Source organism: Cynocephalus volans, chromosome 8, assembly GCF_027409185.1.
Source record: "Cynocephalus volans isolate mCynVol1 chromosome 8, mCynVol1.pri, whole genome shotgun sequence".
NCBI classification, from domain to species: domain Eukaryota; kingdom Metazoa; phylum Chordata; class Mammalia; order Dermoptera; family Cynocephalidae; genus Cynocephalus; species Cynocephalus volans.
Window position 1 is genome coordinate 38,089,233 of NC_084467.1, and position 22,404 is coordinate 38,111,636.

The window sequence follows — 22,404 nt, forward strand, 5'->3', positions numbered from 1 at the left end:
GGAGAAGACTGGGGAAGGAATGGGGTCTCAGTGGAAAGCTGGCAGGGAGAAGGGGCAGAACTGTGGAGTAGGGACTGACCTCTTTTTCTTTCCAGTTGGGGAAACTTAGACACCTGTTCAGTCAGGCCCAAGCTGCTGGGGTAGGGGGCAAGGTATCTAAGGGCCCTAAGACACCAGTTCTGCCTACATCTGGCAGGACAAGGGATCTGGTGTGTGGCCAGAGCCTGGGCTAGTAGACCAGAGCCTGGCTCAGATCTTCTCAGTTGTACGCCTTGGTGAAGCCCTACCCATGTCTAGGCTTCAACCTTCTCCTGTACCTGGGCATGGAAGGTTCTACCTTTTGAGTACCTTATATACCAGTCTTCTTGGGACATGGCTGAGTGTGTATGTGGGGAAGGTTGGAGTGCTGTTTCCTCTACCGTCACCCACAAAGTCAGCCAGAACTACTGAAATCTCTAGAGGTAAGATGTCCAACACTCTCCAATGGGGAAGAATCTTGAGATTTAGGTAGACCAAGGTCTACCTCTGAGTGCTGGTATTGATTCTCTAGGTCAAGGAGGATGGGCATAGGTGAGTTATTATTCCCATTTTACAGTTGAAGAAACTGAGTCCCAGATAGGGAGGGGATCTGAGTAAAGAATGGAGCCCTGGGTTAAGGTATGGTGAGTGGGAGGGGATTCAGCAGCATTAGACCCAAGAGGGAGTAGGGAGAGGCTGAGGGGGTAGAGGGTAGTCTGCTGGGTCTGGGGTGGCCATGGTGGAGGTGCGGGCCTCAGCTCTCTGAAGGATGTCTGATTACTCCTGTCCAGAGAAAGAGAGCAACAGCATCCTGGGTGGTCTGGGGGTGCCTGGGGCTAAGGGATTACGGGCTTAGCACCCCAAGGAAACAGATTCTCCTCTGACTACAGGAGGCTGTGGGGGGATCATTCTGGCTATTCCTCTGCCTTCCATGGTCCAGAGGAAGAGCTCTTGGGGAGTGGTTATGAGATCTGGTCCATGTCCTTCTTCCTGGCTCCTCACATCCCAGCACCTGTGGGAGACAGAGCCCATGCTGGGAAGAAGGAGTCCTGGGTTCAGGCCCTACTTGGCCACTGACCGGCTGTGCAACCTGGAGTATGTCTGGCCCTTTCTGGGCCTCATCCCTTAGATAATCTTCAGCTCAGACCTCAGACTCCATCATGCTACCATATGCCATGGGGACACCCCTCCCCTCAGACCAGAGCAGGGACAAGCAGGCACCACAGCCAGGCATCTCTCCCACAGTGCTTTTCAGCCTTGCTCTGTCCCCTGGTCTCACCTGCTCCTCTCCCTCCCCTCCTTCTGCTTGCCCTCTCTCTCCTATCATCTGTCTGTCTGTCTGCCTTTGTTTCTGGTCTGGCAGCCTCCTCCCGCTCCCCCCCCATGTCCTCTCCTCTCTACAAGGTTGGTCTCCCTTGGAGGGAGGAGTCGGGCTGTGACTGTGTGTGTATGTGCGCGTGTGCGTGTGCGTGTGTGCGTGTGTGCGTGCGTGTGCGTGTGTGCGCGCGCGCTCCCTCCCTCCCTCTCCCTTTCCCGCCCCTCCTGCCCTCTCCTTCTCACACACTCACACACACACACTCTCTCTCAGTCATTTTCAATGTCATAAATTTCCACGTCTCTCTCCTCCACTTGGCTATTACCTGCGCCTCCGTCGTCACCGGGCCGCGCTCTCGCTCCCAGATGGGCTAGGCCATCTCTGCTCTGCAAATGACTCAGGGAGAGAGAGGCAGGGAAGGAGGGAGAGGAAGGAGCAGAGAGACAAAGAGATCGAGAGAGATTGAGAGAGAAAGCAAGCGAGCAGAAGACAGAGACTGAAGCAGAGAGGGAGAAAGAGTCAGCCCTGGGGAAGGCTCAGCCTCCTCTTCCTCCAAATTATAGGTCACCACCAACAGGGACCCTGCCTGCTAGGGCCTGCAGGCACCTGGGTGGGATGGCTGGGCACTAAACCTGGGGGTGGAGTCAGGTCACCCAGCTCTGCCCCCACCCAGTGTGAGGCCTGCTGCAGTCCTTCCCCCCCACTCACATTTCCCATGGGCCTCCCATGTGCCAGCACATGCAGGTGGTGAGCCACACTCCTGATGTTCGCTCCTTCCAGGAGGTGGGCCCTCTACCATGCAGTATGATAGGACCCTGTGGGGATATTGGCAGGATGTGTCCAGAGTTCCCACAATTGGGAGTGGGGCTGTCCTGGGAGCTGTGCCTCTACCTTCAGAACTGGGGCTCTGGGTGCGGGGGCTCTCTCCTGAGACAGGGCTTCTCACCACCAGTTTGAAGCTTTCTCCTTTGCTCCTATCCTCACAGGCACCCTTAGCTTTCTCAGGACTGGTTCTTTGGATGAGAGCAGGGCTGGGAAGACTCATGTAGTCTTGGGGAAAGAGTATTCCCAGGCACCCTGTGGGATGAAGAGTGAGGCAGAAGAAGGGACCAGGCAGGGGTAGAATGGCTGGACTGAGGAGAGAGCGGACAGGAAACCCAAGTCCCCCAGATGCTGCTGGGAAGGACTCAGTGAAGCCCCACCTGGCGCTATCACTGCTGCTGGTATAGTGATGGCCCTGGTGTGTGCAAGCTGCTGTCAGTGCTGGGAGGGTGTGGACCCTGGGCTGGATGCGGATATCAGAACCCCCTGAGAGGTTTCCAGGTTTCTGCTCTCAATATCTCCAATCATTCCTCCACCAAGCAGAGCAATCATTTAAAAACGCAATTTGATCATGTCACTTGTCTTGCTTAAACCCTCCAGTGGCTCCATATCTCACTGAGAAGAAAACCCAAGTCCCTTCTGGCCCCACCCTTCCCTTTTGTCTCTCCTCTGACTTCTGTCTCCTGACAGGATGTGGAATCTGCCCAGGGCCTTTGCACTATCTGTTCTCTTTCCACAGGGCTGGCTCCTCATCCTTAGCTTACATGTCACTGCATGGATGAGCCGATCCTGACCACCTCATCAAAGCACAGGTCACCTCATTAATATCAACCATAGTCTTCTGAATGTTATTTTGTGGCAGTTTTTACACACTGTCATCATTAGTTTACTTGTCTGTTTACTTGTTTAGTGTCTGACTCCTCTGATGGGACTGTACCTTCCATGACGCCAGGGACCATGTTTGTCCTATTCATGAGAGACAGTGCATGCTACATCAAGAGACTTCAAGTATTTGTTGAATGAAGGAATGATGTTGATGTGGGGCCATCCTCCTGATCTTGGTTTGGATGGGAACTGATGTTGGGATGGAAGTTGAGGCTGAGCTGATGGTCTCAGGGTTGCTGTACATCTGGCAAATTTGTTGAAATCCCACTGTGATAGATTCTGTTCAAACAGAAAAAGGCATTTTGCCCTGATGTTGGGAATTTAGTCTATGACCAGGGTCAGGGCTCATAAAAGAGTTTTTCTCAACTTAAGCTCACTCGCTAGAGTCCCTCCATGTGCGGAGACATGCACACACCCTTACAGACACACTTGCCCACAGATACATGTGTACCCACCACAGGCACACTCATCTCCAGGCACAGAGTGACCTAAGATAAGCCACACTCACAGACATGCAGAGTCCCCCATAGATGCCTCCACACACCAAGGCACACAAAGGGACAAACCCAGTCACCCACATCCCTGCACATGCCAGATACAACTCCACAAACTCACAGGTGTATTTGTGAACAGATCACACACACACACCCTTCAAATCTGTACTTACATAGTGTAGACACAGTCATAAAAACTAACATAAACACAGAACATCAGTGGAGAAGATACCTGTTTACTTGCTTACTTGCTCAGGAGTCCATACCATGGAGTGACAAGCTGGGCTCTGAATTCCCCTTTGGCAGTGGGATGTGCTACACTCAGGGGTCCATGTGGTCTGGCTTCACCCCTGCACACACCCCCAGCCCTCACTACACTACCCCAGCCCTCATGGTCTCGTGAAACTCAGGCTTCCACAGACTCAATCTGTGGTGAGAGGCAGGGTTCAGCTGGAATTGGGGTCAGGGCTTGGTCTCTGGCCAAGGTCAAGGTTCACTGGGTGCTGGGTTCAGGCTCATCTGGGACCAAGGTTAAAGATCAGTCAGAGCTGATGCCCTATGTCTCTGTTCACAGGTGTACCCACCCCCACATGTGCCATCCTAAGGAGCTGCTGGGAGGGCCAAGACTCAGGGTCTTCATCGTGGGCTTCTGCAGCTGGTGGAAGGTGGGGGGTTGGGGCAGGTGGGGGCCCAGGCCTGGGCAGATAGCTGTGAGGTACGTTTCCATTTCCGCGGGTCGGGCGGGCGAAGCCATTTCCAATCTGCTCTCTATCATTTTCAATATCATTAATCCCAGACACTCTATTTTCCATGCCTGCGCAGCCAGGCCCCCGAGTGTGCGCCGTGTAAAGTGACACATATTCATCACTGGCTCGTGGCGCCGGCGCCGACGCTGATACAATATTAGTGTTGCCCCCCCGCTCGGGGCCCGCTCTGCCTGGCTCCCCGATGGCACGAATCCATCACCTGGAGCCCGTATCACTTTCCCCAGCAGCCACATTTGTTTGGGCACTTAGGAGGTAATTGTGGCACATTAGCTAGGGCAGAGAAGGGCGTTAAGGCGCTGAGCACTCGGGAGGAGGGGAGGCCGAGGCATCTTCTTCCACAGCTCCACCCATCCTGGCCTGGTCCAGCTCAGGGCTCTTGCTGGGGTCCCAGAAACCTGGATTCTTGCTTGGACTTTGGTGGGGAGAGTCTTGAAAAGGATCCCATGTGGGAGAGGCCAACTGTGGCCCCATCAGTTAGTCTCAGAAGGGTTCTCAGCAACCCTGAGCCCAAACATTGGGGCTTGGTCTAGATGGTGCCCCAAGCTTGGAGGTGATGGTTTTGAAAACTTTTCTTGCCAACCTGTCCCTATCCCAACACTGAAACTCAGGACATGGCAACACCAGCCCCTGTGGCTCCATTCCAAGTCCTATATGGGAGAAGGGGTGAGGAAAGAGACACTACGTAGCCCTAGGGGGCCCACCTCTGAGGGAGAATCTGGCACTGCCCTAGAGTCCTGGGTCTGAGAGGGGAGGCTCCATGAGAGGTAACGTGGCCCAGCCCTCAGGAAGCCTGACTCCAGGTCTAGGAGGACATCACCCAGCCTGACTAGTAAAGGTGGCCCAGGCCAGGGTGCTTTGGGGAAGACTGCCTGGAGGTGGTAAGCTAGACACAGGGACAGCCTTTGGACACAGGGAGGCCCAGAGTGGCTACAGAGGAGGGAGGAGCAGCAGCTGGGGTCATTGATCTGAGCAGAGGCCAGACCTTGCCGAGGCATGGGTTCTCTCTCCCCAGTCTGCAGGGCTAACACCCATTAACCTCGTCAGCAGACAAATTGCCCGTCTTGTCAAATTCCCATTTAAAATGCAAACTCGATTTGACAGAGTAAACTGAGCGGAGGTGGGAGCGGATAATCCAGTGGAGGCTCATTAGCAAGGCCCAATGAAAGGGACCTGCTGGGATGGCCTAACGAACCTGCCATGATGAACCTCCCAGCCTCTTAACATCCCATCGCCCGCTCAATACCCTGACTCGGCTGCCCTACTGCCCACCCCTTCTGAAGTCTGGGGATCCCAGCTGCCTACCACCAGCTCTGAGAAGGAGCATCTGAGGGCTTTGAAAGTAGACAGAGCTGGGAACCAGTCCCTGCCCCTCTGCTGAGTGGCCTTGGGCAGCAAGCAACAGTCTCCCCCAGAGTCCCCACTGGGACCCTGTAGATATATTCTCCTACAGGGTCCTCACTGTAGAGGTCCTGTGAGTTGGCATTATTAACTCAATCACAGATGGGAAACTTGTGGCTTGGGGACGTTGCCCAGCTAGAAAGAGGCAGGCAGAGCTTGGATTTGAACCCCAACCCATCAGACTCCAATAGTCACACCTGTAACTATGGTGCAACTCTGCCTTCCTGCATTGTAAGTGCTTGTTCTTCCTCTCTGCTTCCCTGGTTTCAATGCTGTTGCCAGCTGTGTGGGTCTAGGAAAAGTGACTTCCCTTTTAGCCTCATTTGTCTCATTTTCAAAAAAATAGGTGAACAACAGCTGCCCAGCCCAAGGGTTAGGGTGAGGAGAATTTTAAAAGTACTTGGTTTAATGAATACTAATAACCACCCCAGCAATATCTGCAGACAACTTAGCCTGGGGTAGATGGGTAGGGGTGGGAATGAAGGGGACAGAAAGCAGCCAGATTTCCCCAGAAAGCCACATGGGTCCCCCTGGACTTGCACCCCCTCCCCGCTTCTCAGCTCCATGCTAACAGTTCACTCTCAAGACCCCTCTAATAGTTCACTCTCAAGGCCTGAAGTGGGGCTGACAGGTGTCCCTCCCCCAGGAGTGGGTGTCCTGGGACAGGTGAAGGTCCTGCCCTCCCGGCCACTCCTTCCTGTCCTGTGCTGCAGCCAGGCTGTTGCTACCTGTTTTTAATAGTAGAATGATTAAGAGGTCCCAGAGGGCAGCTGCTGATGGGCTGTCGCTACACCTTGCCTACTCCAAGGCACCCCAGCTCTGCTGCCCCACAGGTGCGCGTGGAGCTCCCAACCCGGCTGAGGCTGCACCTGTTCTTGCTGCCACATGGGGTGCTGTGCTGCCTGGCTGCATTGGGAGCCCGTGCTGGGTGACTCTGTGCAGGTGTACTCTCCAGGTCTCATCACCTGTCGCTGGCATCACAGCAAGACCCTCGTCACCCCCAGTCTCTACCTATCCCCCCCAAAAGTCCTTCGCAGGTATCAAGGCAATTGGTCTGAATCCCATCACTTTCCCACTACAACTCCTTACTATTCCCAGGTAGAGTCCAGATCCCTCAGCTAGTATTCAAAGCTCTACACACCTGGCCTCAGTTTACCTTCCAGTTTCTCTTCTGGCATGGAGTCTCCTGAGCTCTCCTATCTCTCTGCCTTTGCCAGGCTGTGAGTTACCCTTGTATCCTTGTCTGGCACCTAGACTCAGCAGCCCCCTGAGGGGTGGAGATCTTCAGCCCTTCTTGGCTGCCCCCCCATCATTGTCTGGCTGTAGCAGTAAGCTGGGAGGGACCCCTAGGAGATGCTGGATCCTATGTGATGTGGGGGTGGGCTGCAGAGGAGGAGAGGCTGAGGGGTGGGTGGTGTTCTCAGCCTCCCTCCAGTTGTCTGCCAAGCCATCCTCTGAGGCTGGCCTAATTCCCTTCAGAGGCTGGCTCCCATCTTCAGGGTGGTGCTTAGGGAGCTGAGAGCCCAACGCTAATGCCTAAGGAAGTCGTGGGTGGATTAGAAAGCGAGGTGGATTAGGGCCAGAGCTGGCGGCTGATGCAGGAGCGGAGCCCCTCCTCCTGAGGAAGAGGAGGCTAATCCTGCTTAGCGACTGAGGAGCTGGCAATGCTGGGGGGGCCTTCTTCCTGTCCACTAGGGCTGTCTGGGCCCAGCAGGAGCAGTGTGAGGAAGACCCATTCACCTCCTCTGTCCTCCAGACTTTTGGTCCCCTGGCGTCTTCCTGAGCCACCCTGCTCTGCTGTGTCCCCCACATGGCCCCAGCCCTCATGTAACCCCAAACTTCTCATTTTGCTGTGCCCACACTGCCCTGTCTAGTCACACCCCTCAACTTTCCTAAGTGCCTACACCTCCAGGAACTGAGCCATCCCCTGGGTCCCATCTACCAACACTATTCAGAAAGTCAGAGTGGATGCTGTGCTGCCCAGATGGCCCTTGAGGGCTGGGACACTCATTCCTGCAGCTGCGGGGAGTGTTGGCTGCTGACAGCTCACAGTTGAGTTCCTCCCCAGGGAATTGTCCTCATCTGCTTCACCCAACACTCTGTCCCTTCATTAGGGGCAGGCCACAGGTGACTGGTTAAGACAGGAGTATGAAGGTCTGGCCCCCTTACGTCAATCTGTCAATCCAGAACTGTGAAAGTCCATCCCAGCTCCAGGCTTGGGATTGGCTGAGGCCACTGCTGTGACTGCACAGCTCACCCTTTCCTTCTGGCCAGTCCTGCTGCACCTCACAGGCCATGGTTCCCCAGAGCACTCCTCATAAGCCCCTTGCACACCCCTTCCCCAATCTCTGCAGGAAGTTTCACCCTTCACTTTCTTCTTTAAGTCCCAGGTTCAAGGATGGAAGATGATTAAGTTGCTCAGTGAAGGGCCTGGATTCAGGAGTTCCGACCTAGATGCCGGATAAGGACTGGCAGTCCCTTCTCTGGAGATTAATCTTCAGGCCCCTTCAAAGGTGTAGGCAGCCCCATGGACTGAAGCGGGAGGGAAGTCCTGCCCTGGAGACCCAGTCTGGGATCCTGGCCTGAAAAGGGAGGCAGATTCTTTCTGGGGAGCTGATGAAGGAAAGAGAAAGAACCCTGGTCTGAGAGCTTAATCTGTGGGCAGAGGCAGATCACCCCACTGAGAGTCTGGTCTGAGAGAAGCAGAGCTCTTATTGGAGAACCTACTCTGAGTGGGGAGGAAGGATCCTACAGAGAGAGCTGAGTCTGAGGGGACAGACTGGCCTCTAGAACGAGGGAAGAGGCAGGCCCCGATCCACACGGCCTGCATTCCTGGGCCCTCCACCCCACCATTCCTCCAGGCCTTCCCTTAGCAGGCTTGGCTTGCTCTCCAAGGGGCCAGACAGCCTGTGTGTTGCCTGACTGTGGGAGGACTGGGATTCTAAGTTAACGATGGGCTGTGTGTGTGAACGATCGGAAGGACACCCACTGGCTGGCTCCCTAGCCCGTTAGGCTTGAAGCCTTGCGAGGACAGAGAATGTCCCAGATGCAGGGCCTCTGAGAATTTGGGTCCGGGTCCTAGGGTAACTTGAGAGCAACGGCAGGGAACTGGATGGACTGACCTTTGAGAGTCAGTTTGGGATGTGGGGGTCAGTCGAGGGGGACCACCCCCACTCTGTTCCTTACCTTTGATGGACGAATGTTAATGCCATTACCAGCGATTGACCAGAAACGAATAAATAATTCAGTCAGACCTGAAAATGGGAGAAAAGTACTTAAATGCTATCGACAAACCAGTCCCTGGCCTCATTATCCATGCAGACTCAGGCCTCCACATCGACCATGCCCCCCGATTCCTTCAAACCCCACTGTGGGCAGCCTCAGGCCTCCCTCCCACCAACCTGGCCTGAGTTGAGTGTGTGGAGGGTGACCTGAGGAGGTCAGTGGAGGGCTGAGGCCTGAGGCTCTGGCCAGAGGTACCTCCCACCTAGAAGGGACAGCAATCCCCCAAGTTCAGCCCTTCTTCCCAAACACTCCTAGCAGCTTCTGTTCACAGGATGGGTGTTCCTGGCAAGTCCCTCTGCAGCCCCACCCCAGGTGCACATGTAGGGGGCACAGGCATGCACTCACATGTACACACACACAGCGAGCACAGCAGCTGCTGCATCCTCTTCCAGGATGCAAGAAGAGGTGACCCCCTGGGGCAGCTGTCAGTCACTGTGCTCTCAGGGAATACAAACTCATTAAATGTTTCCCTACCTTGTCACAGGGGTCTGAGTCCCCGAGTCAGGCCTGAGGAGCAGAACGAGGAGGAAACAAATGTGCAGCTGATCCTTTAAAAGCACATCCTGTATTTCTGACCCCAGAGAAGAGATGAGGGGATTATCAAGGGTGGGAATTACTCATGGAAGGCCCTCACTGCAGGTTTCTAGGGAGTTGGGATTTCTAGCCCCTACAGCACACACAGAGCTCCCCCAAGCAGCAGCTTCACTAAACAAAACCTTTTCATTTTCCTTAAGAGTCTCCCTTTCTTCCCTAGCTGCCTGAGCCTGACTCTCCATTGCTGGGTGCCTCCTCTGGCATCATTTGGTCTCTTCAGGGGGAGCTAGAGAGGCCACTATTCCTCTGGCCTCTTCTCTGCTGCCAACATGTCATGGAGCCTCCCACAAGGTTAACAGTCACACACCCACTGATCAGAGATGAGGGAGCCTCAGAGACCCTCCGGCCCAGTGGGTGGGTCCCGAGCAAGGACTCAGTGGAGAATTTGGGAGTGAGGACTGTGACATGCTCTTGGGAGGTATGGGATGTGGGTATGAAGGAGTCCACTTCAGCCCAGCCCAGGAAATAGCTCTAAAAGGGACCCAGACCCTTTGTGAGCCAAATAACCTGCTCTCTGGGTGCAGGCAGAGGCCCTGTGCCCCCAGCGCCTATCACTGTAGTCAGACTTCTCACTCCTTTTGGAAACCAGACCTCCCTCCCTGTAGTGTGTAGAGTTCTGGCTGGGGTCACCCGTCCTCGCCTCCCTTCTATCTCCTCCCCGCTGACTGCCAGAATCTTGCCCCACCAGGGCTTGGCCCTAGAATTGCCCTGGATCAGCCCCTGCCTTCCACTTCCCTCACCCCACAGAAGCGCAAGGGCTCCTAGCTCTCTGCTGCACAGTCCTGTGCCCTACCCCACCCCTGCCTCTGGAGCGGGATGAAGAACTCTGCCTCCTACTCATCCTCCCTAAGGCCATTCCTCTGTGTTTCTTCCCACTGTTGGGTCCCACGGGGAGTCATTTATCCGGATCGACTGGCTCTCCTCAGTGCAAACATTCGCAGGAGCATTAACAAGCCTAAAACCCAATTAGCCTTCAATTACTTGGGCCTTAGCCAGATTTTCTGTGGTGGGGACAGGGGTAAGGAATGTGTCTGGGCACTGCCTGGGTGGTAGCCCCCTCCTGCGGGCCCCTCAGGCACCACGACTCCTGTCCCAGCCAGTCTCCCTCCTGCCCTGCACCTCCTCATTGCCTTCCTTCCTACGCTTCTCCTGACCTCCCTTCCTTCCTCATCTCTCTTTAAAAACCTGTGGTTCTTAAATGTACATAACCAACACATGGTTTGAAAAGACTCATAAAGACATAATGCAAAAGAATACAAGCTAAGTCCTCCTACTCTCTGCTCCATAAATCCCACTGCCAGTAATTTGGGGGTTCTTTCTTCCCAGTGTTTGATTCTATATATCTACACACACTCCCCACATAGTTTTGTTTTTTTGGCAGCTGGCCAGTATGGGGATCCAAACCTTTGACCTTGGTGTTATAACACTGTGCTCTAACCATCTGAGCTAACCAGCCAGCCCCTCTCATAGATAAGTGTTTATTTTTTAACATCTTCAAATTGGGACCGTAGTATTCATATTGTTTAACGACCTACTGTATTCACTGACCAATGACATTTATTTAACTTGTACTTCTCTTTCTCCTCATCTACTTTCCCTCTTCGCCTCTTCTGCATCTTTCTAGTCAGTGATCTATCTCCTCCTTTTTCTTGGATACATAGTATTCCATGGTCTGGATGCACCATAATGTATTTAATCAGCCCCTTCTTGATGGACATTAGTTGTTTCCAATGTTCAGCAATGACAAGCCACATTGCAGTGACCACCTCTGGACGTACATTGCTGTGCACAGAGGCCAGTGTTTCTGTGGGACAGACACCTAGAATTGGAATTGTTTAACGCCTGGGGATGCATATTTAAAATTTTGATTATTATTGCCAATTGTTTGCCACTTCCAGAACCTCTAAGGTTGTGCCAGTTTGTACTCCCAACAGTCTCCATTTCCCCCTACTTTCATCAACACTGGGTTTTATCTTTTTTAATTATTTTTTTCAACCAAGTAGGAATTTTATTTAATTTGTTCTTTTCTTTTTCCTCATCTACTTTCCCTTTTCACCTCTCCTTTGTTTCCATGGTTCACTCTCTCCTCTTCCTCAATTCCATCCCTCCCTCCTTGCTCCTTTCTCTCTCCTTCACCTCCTCTCTTTCCTCACCTCCTTTTCCCCTTCTGTACCTTCTTTTGGCTCTTCTTCCCCCATCTTCTCATCCTTCCCCCTCCCCTCCCCTTCCCCTCCTCCTGGGTACTGCAGTCCTGGGGGAGGGGAGCCAGAGAAGCTATTAGCTCTGCCCCCTAATACTCTGAGTCCCACTTGCCTCTTAACACCTCCCTGAGCCTGGGCCTCTAAGCCCCATCTCACTCTCGTCTCCCTCTAATCACTAAGGCTTATTTCTGATTTTCTGAAGTGACAAGGAGCTGGGTTTGGGGGGGAGGGCGGGCTGTCAGCCAGCATCTCCCAGGATTGAGGGAGGGAAGGATGCAGGGAGGGAGGCCTGGCTGATGGGATATAGCAGTAGAGACTCCAGCTAGGGCTTCCTCACTCTGAACAGGGAGCCCAGATTCTCCAGCCCCTTGGCCTTGGCTTATGGTGCATATACACCACCTCCCCTTTTACTTAAGTGAGCTCCTGTGGACAGAGCCTCCATCCTCTAATGCCCCCCTTCTTCCTCCCCTGCCACCCACTATCCTGCCAGAAGAATGCTGCCCCCATCTCCCCCTGCCCCACCCCTTTGATCCTGGAGGTGGGAAAAGCCTCCAGGCTGCAAAACCCTTGTCTTCTGCTTCCCACCCCATGAAAATCCAGATCTTTCTCCCCTCCCCTGTCCCAAATCCATCCCTCCAAAAGCTCAGTGAATTGGCATAAATTTAATTAAGGACAGCAGCAAATCTCTTGTCGTTTTAAAGACATTTAAGGTTTAAAATATGTGTTGAGAGTAGAGGTCTCAAGAGAAGTGGGATGAAGGGGCCAGAACTAATTCTGGGGACGTACACTTGAGCCCCAGTCCCAGCCCTGTTGGGTGACCCTCGATGCTGCCCTTGGTGTCTCTAGCCTTGGTTTCCTCATCAGCCCCCCAGAATTTCTAGGAGGCCCAGCAGGAGTACCTTGCTTCCGCCTGGAAATGTTCTTCTTGTGCTAATTTAATTACATGGCCTAACTGGGCCCAGGCTGGGGAGGTGGTTAATGGCAGCTGCAGAGACAGTGAGTAATCAAGAATTAATTAAGCGTTTCTAGGGATTCCCTGGGCCAGGGATTCCTGGGAGCCTGGCTATGGCTGGGCAGGCAGTGGGGCCCCTCCAGCTGCCCCCTGCCCTGCGCCTGCCTCCTCAGGAGTGGGGGAAGCAGCAGTCCCCAGATCCCAAAAGGCTCTGAGGATGGGACTGCCCACTAAGGCAGTCCCTGATCAATGGCATGTGGAACCACACAGGAGCCAGCAGTGGGGTGGGCTGCGCGGAGCTGGACAGGCTCCCGTGCCAGTGGGTCTGGATATTTCTGTTAAGGGCTTGGCCTGTGTTGCATCTGGGGATCTGTCTAGGCTGGGCAGGTGGGAAAGGAAAGGGACGGCTTCCGCCTCTGGGCTTTGGAGTCAGGCAGCCCTGAGTTTCAGTCTTAGGTTTACTACTTGCCAATGGTGTGCCTTGGGACGGGGGGGGGGGGGGGGGGGGGGGGGGGGGGGGGGGCCTTCCCACCTGCCTTTCCCTCTGCCACAGGGCTTGCCCCCCAGAGCTTCCCGGAGCTGGTTCCTTCAGGTCATTCGGGTTTCAGCTAAAACACACCTCTGAACTTAAGAAGCCTCCTGTGACCACTCAGTCTAATTTACCTGCCCCTCCCCCCACAGCCACGGTCATTCACCGTGTTATTTCTGTTCATTTCTTTCTTTACTTGGTTCTTGTGTGCGCCTGCCGCCTTCACCAGGATGAAGTTCCATGGAGGCAGAGACAGGGTCAGTTTGGTCCACAGCTGAAACTTCTGAACCTCACGCGACGCTAGGAAGCGACCTCTTGGAACCTGTTTGCTCACCTGGACAGTGGGGAGGACATTCTCTGCAGGCTCCAAGGCTGTCGGGGGATTTAAGGACTGGGCCCGGGGGCCTGGCCCGCGCCTGCCCCGCTCCGCACGCCGCCGCCCGCGCGCTCCACGCCGCGACCTCCGGGCCGGGCGGCCCCGCCCTCCGCGGGCCCCGCGCCTTCCCAGGCGCCCCCGCGCCGCCGGCGCTTTGAAGTCCCAATCCGGCAAATAGAGTCAATCAATTATGAAGGGAACAATCTGGCGGCCCCTCGGGGAGCGGCGGCCGAGCGATCCCGGGGGATTAGGCCGCAAATCGCGCTGAGCCTCCCTAAGTGACAGCGAGAGAATCGCGCGCGGCGGCGGCGGCGGCGGCGGGAGCGGGAGGGAGCGCGGCCGCTAACCCGATTATGCAGATCCGCGGGGGGCGCGGATTAGGCCTCGGGGGCGGCTTCGCCCTAAGCGGCTCGCGGATTTGGGAAAAGTTTACTCGGGCGGAGGGGGCGGAGACTCCCCCGGGCGGGCGGCCCGGACTTCTCCGGCCTGGGTGAATGGAGGGCCCGCGGGCAGGGGACAGGAGCGAAAGGGTGGGGCGGGCGCCTGCGGAGTCGCAGTCACAGCCACGCTTTTCCAAGCCCCACTAACCACACGTCCACAAGCCCACAGACACCCTCCCAAGCCAGAAGACACTCGCGAACTCTCTCGGGGACGCATGGCTGCGCGCACACACCCAGGCTCGACATCACAGGGAGCCGGGCCCTCGATGGCTCGCACACTCGCCAGCACTAGCTCGCGGCCGCACGGGCGTGCACATGCAGGTGCACGGTTCGACATTCAGATGCCACCCTGTAGTCCCCCAGTGACACAAGAAGGTGCGGCAGCCCACGCAGACACTCGTATAAGGCTGGGTGCACAGCCCCCCACCTGCGCTCTCACACAGACCTCCCCTCCGCTCCTCTCCTCTGAAGGACCCTGAGGACAGGTGTGTTAGTGTACGTGAGCATGTGTGTTTTCGAGTGTAGGCCCTTATCTCTGGAGGCTGGGTCCGGTCTTGGCTTCTGCGACAGGAGCTTTCTCAGGGTAGGTGGGAGGGACTGAGGCAGGACACTGGCTTGGGGAACAGGCTGAGTCCCCTTGGTTACTCTGGTTAAGAGGTCCTCTCTGCAGGGCTAGGGGTCCAAGACATTCCTCACTAGGCTTCTCTGGGCTTGCTGCTTCCCTGAGGTGCTGCCAGGAAGGAGGCTGGGGAGAGAGGGGGTGGCTTCGCCTTACCCATCTGGGAAAACGGCACAGAATCCAGTTCCCAGCCAACCCAAGGCAAAGTGTCAGGAAAGCCTCAGCCTCTTTTCATCTGTAAAATGTTCAGTGTGCATGATCAGTGTGTACCCATGGTCCATACATGTGTTCATGCTCAATGTATGTCCACAGTCTTTGTGTATGTCTATGATAATATGTACGTTTTTGGACAGTGTGTGTTTGTGGTCAGTGGATGTGTATTCCTAGCCTCACGGCCCTCACACAAACATCTTGACTGCACACAATATCTGTGAACACACACTGACCACAGACAGACACTCATCCTGGACACACACTAGGACTATGGATACACACTCTTCACACACACACACACACACACACACACACACAGCTCCTGAGAGGCCAGTCCTTTGCATGAACAGACAGTGGACGGTGAATTGCTTCCAGGGTAGTAGAGGGCAATTGCTGTGGCATGGAGGACACTTGATGCCCTGCCCTGGGCAGTGGTGGAGTGTCCCTGTGGCTGACTGCATCTGTGAGGAAAGAGGGGTCAGGGTCAATGAGTCTTTAGCAACAGAACACACTGGCTGCTGCCCCCATCCCCTATGCTGTGTGCACATGTGTGACTGTATGTCCATCACACCCATCATTGTGGTCACTGGGAAAAGGGTGTGTGTGCTTGTGTGTTTGTGTGTGTCTGTAAGTTATCCCCAGAATCTGGGATCCACCTTGAGGTGGTCTGGGCCGACCACCTACCAGGGGCCCTGGTCGGTGGGGGTAGAGGAGTGCTCTATGGCAGAGTGAAGATGTACACTGGGTATATCAGGTGCTGGGTATGGTGGGGGATGTTCACCTCCCTGTGTAACCCTGGCCCCGGCCCTGGTTCTGTCATTGGCCTTTCCTGCTCCAGTCTTTCTGATTCTGAGTCCATGCAAGGAGAAGCCAGAGGAGTCAGACCCTGGAAAAGAAATCACAGTAAATGCCCTTCTCCTGGGCCTCCCAACCCACTGGACAGGACCTACCAGGCAGCCCGCCCCTGCCTCCCACTGAGGTGCTTGGCCCCCCATGGGGCAATCAAGCCTGATTTCATGCTCAGGAAGGATTTCTCTGGCTGCCAATGGGGCAGATCTGATTAGGCAGCTGCAGGGAGTGCTTGGTCACAATTAATCAGGGGTCAGGCTGTGGGGAGGGGCTGCCCAGGCAGGAGCCCCGCCCCAGGGGTGCACAGTGGGAGGGATTCTCCCAGTCCTGTGGGGCTAGAGGGAATGAGGACAGGAAAAAGCACTCCACCCACACTCCAGGTGGGGGCTCAACAGCATCTCTGGTTCTTAGCTGGGCTGTGGGCCTCCTTCTGCACAACCCTGCCCTGGTCCAAATCCTGCTGTACCACTTAATGTGTGTGTGTGTCCTTGAGCAAGGTCCTTAACCTCTCTATGCCTCAGGCCTCACCCTTAAAATAGGGACAAAACGATACCTTCCTTGTAGGCTATACATAAAGGAAAGATAAAGCATGCAGCAGAGTGGCTGGCACATACTAGGTACTCAAGCTGCAGGAACTTCTATTATTTTTAGTTCAGAAAAGGCAAGCTGCAGAAAGAATCCAACAGCCAAGGAGATCTTCACACTCCTCCCCCAAAGGAGGGCCACTGGGGAGAAGGGAGACCCTTGGGATTCACTGCAATTTCCCCCTCCCCATTCAGGCTTGTCACCAAGGAGAGCACAAAGGGGATGAGGAGCCAGTCTGGGGCAGCCTGCCCTGAGGGGAGAGGAGCCTGAACTCCACTGTCCCTGTCCAGACCTCAAGTACATGTGTATGGGGGTGGGTGGGGAGAGGAGAGGCCGAATCTGAAGTGGCTCAGTGGCTCAGTTGTTTCAAGCCAGAAGCCATTACCTTCCTGGAGAGAGAAGCCCATGGCCCATCTGAGGCAGGGGGCAGGGGCAAGGGGGGTGGGTACAGATTGGAATGAGACCCCAGGTCTGCCCCAGGGCCTCCTTGCTTTCCCTCTTCCCCTTCTCTGCCCAAGTGAAGAGGCAAAACCCCTGCTCTTCTCCAGTTTGGTCATGCTGGCCATGGAGTGGGGGAGGGAGGAATAGCAAAGAGAGAGGGGTCCCTGCCCACAGTGCCTCCATAATTGATTGTGCCTACTGTGTGCTGGGCTGCAAGCATCTCCTGTTTACTTTGTTTCCTCAACACAGCTGGAAACCAGCAGGGACCTTTTCAAGAAAGTCATCCAATTATGTAGCCTGGGGGGCATGACTTGGCAGTGGGAATGAGAGGATTTCCATGTGGGGGGAGCAGGGGTGACAGACTGGAGAGAAGGGGGGCTTAAGCCCCTGCCTGCTGGCTTTGCATAGCAAGCATGGTGTTTTATGAAGATTGCCTGCCTATTTGGGGTGGTGACTCCACCACTGGAGTCCAAACTAGGGAAAGCACTTGCCTACAAAATTCGAGGCTCCAAACTCACTTGAGCTCAAGAGAGCAGTCTCTTGCGACATCCCCAAGATGGGTAAAGGGAGTAAGGGGCTTAAACCCTGGGCGTGGGCTGTGTGCACATTCTTACCCAGGAGTGGGATTGTGTCCAGCAGAGTCTTGCATAGTCCGCATGCAGAGCATCCTGGGAAGGGCTTCTTTTGCTTCCTCAGTAGGAGCCTCCTTCACTTTTTCCAGGTGCTGTAAACCCTCCTAGTGTGGACTGAACAGGGGCTCTTCCCGAGTGACGCCACAGTCCTCCTCTACCTCATGCCCTCCTTCCTCCTGTCCTCATGGTCTCTGCTGGTCTTGGTCTCTCTGTGTCTCTATTTCTATCTCTCAGTGTCCCCCCATGTCTGACTCTGTCCTCCATGGGCTTAAGAATCTGTCTATCTGCCTGTATTTCTCTCTGTCTCTGTGACTCTCTCAGGCTGTTCCTTGTCTCTAAATCTTGGTGTCTCTCAATCTGTGTCTCTGTCTCTGTCTCTGTCTCGAGGCTTGCCTCTCACCCTTAGTAACCTCTGTGTGATTCTACATGGTCTTTATGCTCAGGTCTAAGGCTGCTATAGCTCAACTTCCCCATGGAGAGGGAAAGTTGGCCTGTCCCAAGATTTGGAGATGGGGTGTCTTGGATGCTTATTGTTCCCTCTGAGGGGCTTTATCCTCCAGAGCCTGCACTTGAACTCAGTCTGGGTCAGGCCAGGGACACTCTGAAGGCTTCAGAGGCTTAGCCTTACCCTTTAGATTGTGTTTCAAGGACTGGGCCTTGTTTCTATTTAGACAAGTAGCCAATTTCTCTGAACCTGCCTTCCTCCCTTTTCCTCCATTTTTATACCATGAAAGTCTGTAGAGATGGTTTTTGGAGTCAAACAAACCCAAGTTCAAGTTCTGGACTTGCTATTAACAAGCTCTATGATATTGAGCGAGTTATTTGATCTCAGCCATGGACAGCCTCCTCATCTGTAAAATGGGGATAGGAACAATCCCTATCTCTCTGGCTTGCGGTGATGATAAAAAGAAATAATGACTGTAAAGCACTTAACACAGAGCCTGACTTAAGAACTGGAAGTAATTTTTATTTCATTTCCCCATTTCTTTGTTTACACAGCCCAACACAGGCTAGGCCTATAGGAGTCTTGTATGAATGTGGATTTCTGATGTTCATTTCCTTTCCTTCCTTCTTGCTCCATTTTCTTCCATCTTTCTGTATCCCTATGTCTTTAAGGGAATGGATCATAAGAACCTCTTGAGCACTTTTTATGTACTCAGGCTTGAGCCTGGCTCTGCCGACGGTGACAGGCTCTATAAGCAATCATGAGATCTAAATGTGGGGGTTGGCTCTGCAAATAGGGACAATCTTTGTGAAGTTTTGGGCATTGAAAATGGTAACATGGGGTCGGCCAGGGCTCACTCAGGTGAGTGTGGTTCTTTTTTTAAAATTAAATTAAATTAAATTAAATTAAAATTTTTAAAATTTTACTTTGTCGATATACATTGTGAAGGTGAGTGTGGTTCTGATAACGCTAAGGCCACGGGTTCAGATCCCATATAGGGATGGCCGGTTAGCTCACTGGGTGAGCGTGGTGCTGACAACACCAAGTCAAGGGTTAAGATCCCCTTACTGGTCATCTTTAAAAAAAAAAGAAAGAAAGAAAATGGTAACATGTTCTGTAAATTATCATGAGATCTGTGACAGTGACAGGCTCAGAAATCAGTGATGGGATATGCTCTGCAGATGGTAATAGGCTCTGCAAACTCTGATGAGTTTTGTGTATGATTTCAGGCTCTGCAAACTCTAACAGGCTCTGCAAACAGTGATGGCCCTTGTAAACAGGGACAGACTCTGTGAATGGTGACGAGCTTTGCAAGCAGTGGTGGCAAGTTGTGATGGGCCCTGAAAAACTGAATAATAGTTCTTACCTGTGAAGGACAAGAGGTCCCCCCTGTGGGCCCCTAAAGCGCAAAGCTCTGTCTCAGTACCATGGACAGCAAGACTACCCCCTTTCCCTTCCAGGCCCAACTGGAGCTTCTCTGTCTGTTTCACTGGTGTTGGGTGTATGTTGGGGGATGCAGGAGATAATGGAGAAGGGAGACAAGGAGAGGAGTGAGGCTGTGTCCCCACTCTCAAGGCTTTCAGCTGGTTGAGAAGACAGACTTGTAAGTAGCCAAGTGGGGGGATTGTGTTTGTGTTGACAAATCTGTTCTCAGCCTAGCTATTTGTGCTGTAAAAGGTACCTTTCCACATCAGAGGCTCTCAGAATGCTAAAAGGGTGTTTAAACCACACTGGTCCTCCTGCGGGAACTGAGAAGTCAGCCTTGCAAAGCACGTCTTGCAAGCTCCAGCCGACCTTAAATTCTAGCTGGCACCTGAATAGCCCTGTAGCAATTTAAATTTCTCTGTGTGTCCTTTCCAGGATTGGCCACATTAACAAGTCTGTATCCCAGGAAACATTCACACCTCTCAGAGCACAGGACCTAGGGAGGGCAGAAGCAAGAATCTGTCCTAGATAGGCTTCCAGAAACAGTGCTGGGGACCTGGTGGTGGTTGAGATTGGGGTGGAGATGATGACCATCGAGGTGGAGATAGCTACAGAGGTGATGGTGGTGTTAATGTTCTCATGGAAGGGTGGATAGAGCTGGGGTGCTGATGATGGTGGAGGTGATGGAGAAGTGCTGGCAATAGTCAAATGTGGCAATGCTGCAGGCAGAGAAATAGGCCCTAGTGGGAGGTAGTTTGGCACAGTATCAAAGGATACCTCCTGGGTTCGACTTCTGGTTTTGACATTTGCTAGCTGTGTGACCTTAGGCAAGTTATTTAACTTTTCTGTGCCTCATTTTCCTCATCTGTACAATGGGGTTAATAATAGTGCCTACCTCATACAGTCATCATGAGGATTAAATGAGTTAATATAAGTAAAATACTTAGAATATGCCTGGCACATACTACATAAGTGATAGCTGCTACTACTATTAAGGAAAGCAGTGACAGTGGTGATGATGAAGGTGGGGATGATGGCAACAAAGTTGCTAATGGTGACAGGGATAAAAAAGTGACAATATGATTTATTGAGTACTATGTGTCCTGCACTGTTCGAAGCGCTTTATGGGTAGTAACTTGTTTAATCATTAGAACCCTATTAGGTAGCTAACATTATCCCCATTTTATTTATTTTTTACATTTTTATTTATTTTTTTATTTAGGCAGCTGGCTGGTACAAGGATCTGAATCTTTGACCTTGGCGCTGTCAGCACCATGCTCTACCAATGGAGCTAACTGGGCCAGCCCTATCCCCATTTTAAAGATGATGAAACTTAGGCACAGTGGGGTTAAAATATGTGACAAGAAGTAACACAGCTAGTAGATAGAGGGGCCACAGAGCCTGTGCTCTTAACCATTTGCTACACGGTGATGATGGTGGAGTTGGGGAAAGCATTAGCAAGTGCTGTGTACCTGTGGAAGCAGGGGTGGGGGTGGGGGGATGACAGTGAGGGTGGCCTGGGCAGTGGTGGTGGGGGTGGTGGTGGCAGAGATGAGCTGGTGCTGGAGGAGGTGAAGGCCTTCTAGAAGAACAGCCATTGGCCAAGCTCCCAGCAGAGTTGTGGCTGCTGAGGGGAGGCTCTGCCAGGTTTCTCTGGGCAGGGGTGAAGACTCCTGGCCTCTGTAAGGTATTGCTCTGAAAGCAGGAAGGACAGCAGCACATCACTTTCTGTTCAGCAGCTGGGGACTTTGGGTCCCAGGCAGTGAAGTGGGAAGGACACAGGCAGACTCTCTGGGACACTGGGTGGTAGAAGGGTGGGCTGGGGCTTCCCATTGGTTCTCTACCCCCTTCATGGCATTTGGCATCCTCTGACCCCATAACTACCCAGTCTGCACACTCCCTGCCAGTGCCTGGTCTTCACTAATGGAGCAGGTAGTGGCAGAGGAAAGCTGTCCGTCCCATCACAGCTCTCCCGGCCTCGCCCGCCTAGTGCTGACTCTGGTCTGCCTCTCGCCTGCCTCTCACTTGCTGCTGTGCTGAAGGGAAGCCTTAATAGAGAATCCGCCTCTGTGCCGCCGCTCCCTGCCCGCCAGCCCATCCCTATTATCAGCACCATCAACGGCGGCAAATGACACTCTCGGAATCTTGACTCCAATCTGATGCCTGGTCCCGGGGGGGCCATGGAGAGGCGCAGGCCAGCCAGGCTGGGGGGTTGGGGAGGGGCTGTGCAGTAATAGGATGTGGCCGAGGACGGTCTGTTAGCAGCACCACAACCGATGATGAGCCCCCTCTCCAGTCCCCTGGCGTCCCCCATTCTCACTCAGCCAGGCACAGCAAGAGGCCTGGATGGGGGAGTCGTGAGGAGGGGCAGCTGCGGGGGTGGGGCTGGGCTAGTCCATCTCTAAGTCCAGACCCAGGCTAGCTTGAGGGTTGTGGAGGTGGGAGGGGGAGGTTGGAGAAATGAGGCCACTCAGACACTTCCTTCTGACCATGTGTCTGGGGAAGAAGAAGAGTAGGGGAGCAAGGGGTCCATCTGAGGGTGGGTGATTTTCCCCATTCTCTGCCTTGGAACGTCCTGGAGCTTCAGGTCCAGAAAGAGCCTCAGGGAGTGTCCCATACAGCCTCCCTTCTCCAGCCTCTTCTTGAACTCTATTGGGCATGAGAAACTCAGCACCTCCCTGGGCCACCTGTCTCAGTGCTAAGTGCTCTCATTTGGAGACCTGTTTGGCCTTTCTTGGTGCCAGGGTCCTGAGACCCCCACAACCTCACAGGGTTTGGAGACAGAAGGTAGGCCCCAAGTCTGCTTACCTAGGCCCTCACTCCTCCTCATAGCCACAGATCTTCTGGCCTGTGTGTAATGTGTGTGTGTGGTAGGGAGGACAAATGGGTGGACCCATCACAGGGCCCTAGAGAGGCAGTCGAGATAGTGGGCAGAGTCCTGGGTGAGTGCAGGACACCTGGGTCCCAGCCCAGCTCATGTGCTGGGTGGCCATGGCAGAGTTACATACCCAGAGCCCTTGCTGAGAAAAGTGATGATGAAGTCGGCTTTCCTCCCTCTGAGGCCTGGCAGGCCAGTGCTTTGGGACATAGAAGTCATGAATTTGGGGCTGGACAATCTG

General features: G+C 53.8%; 1 long non-coding RNA gene across 1 annotated transcript; it reads right to left on the reverse strand.

Annotated features, from left to right (window-relative positions):
• Positions 1-8,885: 8,885 nt before the first annotated feature.
• LOC134384948 (uncharacterized) lies at positions 8,886-13,697 on the reverse strand. Its single transcript, XR_010024272.1, has 3 exons — positions 13,595-13,697; positions 9,459-9,555; positions 8,886-8,953 (listed from the first exon to the last, which is right to left on the reverse strand). It is a non-coding gene; the product is annotated as an uncharacterized LOC134384948 (long non-coding RNA).
• Between the last annotated feature and the right edge of the window lie 8,707 nt (positions 13,698-22,404).